Raw genomic sequence first — 2,349 nt, 5'->3', positions numbered from 1 at the left:
CTCTCCCCCTCATCGTCCCTCTGCTCCCACTCTCCCCCTCATCGTCCCTCTGCTCCCACTCTCCCCCTCATCGTCCCTCTGCTCCCACTCTCCCCCTCATCGTCCCTCTGCTCCCACTCTCCCCCTCATCGTCCCTCTGCTCCCACTCTCCCCCTCATCGTCCCTCTGCTCCCACTCTCCCCCTCATCGTCCCTCTGCTCCCACTCTCCCCCTCATCGTCCCTCTGCTCCCACTGCCCCCCTCATCGCCCCTCTGTTCCCACTCCCCCTCATCATCCCTCTGCTGTGTCTGCATACAATCATCCCTCTTGTCAGTATCACCTTCTGGATGGTAGCCGGGTTCCCCCACTGACATGTTATCACAGAGGCTGATAGACACACACACTGATAGATAAAGCAGATACCAGAAGAACAGCTGAAGTGAAATACCTTTCTTGCTCCTAGCAGAATACAGGACCATGTCGTGGCATATCTATTAACTGTGATATTCACATATGAATGAGTCACAGCTTATTTATATGTAAATAGCGCTAGCCATATGGAAATCTCAAGGCCAGGCCTATTTTCAAAGGGGGTCCTGGAGCTGGTGCTTCAGTAACCCCTATCTTAATACAGCTCTGATGGCGGGGAGATCTTGCTGTTGGAGTATCCAAGACATAACGAAGCTGACTCAGCACATCATCCTCCACTTATAATTAAAATATGACCTGTGAGTGGTCTACATCTTTAATGTACATACCACTGACAATTTTACTAATACAGTCATCAATGTGTGCGCATTTATTATTTTTTTTCCAAAACGGTGCACTATGCCTTTAAACATTTTGGGTTTCTTCCAGAATAATCTTTCCAGTGTTGTAATTAATGACAGCTCCAAACCTTTTTATTCTGCAGCATAACCATGACCATGCAGTTTCTTATCCTGGAGCTTCATTCAAAAATCTGCTTTATCATTATTTAAAGACAAAACATCTTTCTGGAGCTTTGGTTGTAAAATCTGCTGCATCATTACTAGAAGACAAAACTGCTCTCTGCTAAAAAAAAAAGCATCAAAACTAGTTTACATGCACACGTATAATACGCAGCTCAATGGTGTACCAGAGTCCTTCTGTCAAAAGCCAAAGTCACCAGATTTCTAGCTGAGGTCCTCTTCCCTGGGCCCCTGACATTCCAGAGCTGGATCATCCACAAGGCAACCTTGCCCGGAGCCTACGGTCTATTGGACATCCAGAGAGAACCAGCTACAGGAGGACATTCATGTTCCAGTAGTAAACGATGAGGGTGATGCAATCAGTCAAAATTGTGCACCTGCCGTCACATGCCAGTACAGACAATGCAAATTAGGTGGTTATTGCTATTGCCATCTTTGCCAATGTCAATCAAAGTGGTGGAGGTCCAACTGCCTTCCTGTCTAGTGCCCCATGCTCATCTCCCAACTGTTCCAATTTCCACAGGACTGTCCCAGGATTTAAACTAAATCCCAGGGTCCTGCAGACACTGGTCAGAGATCTGATACTGGCATCAGGTGTTAAAGCAAGCATTCCGGCACCTGGTGCTGCAGCATGTGATGGGTCCGCACCGGTACCTCGGCATTTAGTTAAAATACCAGGACAGTCCCACCATGTCCGCACAGGATAGTGGGGGAAATCTATCCCTACTTCCTGTGTCTGGTCCTGTGATGAAAACATGACACAGAGTTCTGATACCGGTATCAGGTGCTGGAGCGAGTGTTCCAGCACTCGCTCAATGTCTGTGGGACATTGGGATTCAGTTCAAATCCTTGGACAGTCCCACCATGCCCGCACAGAAGAGTGGGGAAATCTATACCCACTTTCTGTTTCTGGCCATGTGATGAAAACTTCACTTGACACAAAGCCACAAGGGAAGGCTGTCAGACTGGTCTTGGTCCGGGGGGCATGTTAGAGTTACCACCTGTCCAGGATTGACCCGGACAGTTCGGGTTTTGAATGCTGTGTCCGGGTTTCATGGCAGCAGAAACCCGAACTCAAGATGTCAGGCAGACAGGGGCAACCAAAATTAAGATAGAGGCTACTGGCCCCCCACTGAAAATAGTCTCAATGGTGGTATTTACATATGAAAGGATGGCACTATTTACATATGAATAACCCGCAACTAATTCTCCCCCAAAAATGTCCACGTATCGTTAGAGTGTTTGGGTTTCGCTTGAAGAAAAAGTGGCAACCCTAGGGCATGTAGTGGTGAAGGGATACAATTTCCCTGAACTGAAAAGGTTTATCATTTATCATTATTTGCACACACTTAATACATTTAATAAATGTGAAACCCTCTAAAACATTTTTTGCTCCCACCTTGATACAGAGATGGTACT

This window comes from Nanorana parkeri, unplaced genomic scaffold, assembly GCF_000935625.1.
Source record: "Nanorana parkeri isolate BGI_ZX_2015 unplaced genomic scaffold, ASM93562v1 scaffold527, whole genome shotgun sequence".
NCBI lineage: Eukaryota > Metazoa > Chordata > Amphibia > Anura > Dicroglossidae > Nanorana > Nanorana parkeri.
This window is presented reverse-complemented; position numbering follows the sequence as displayed.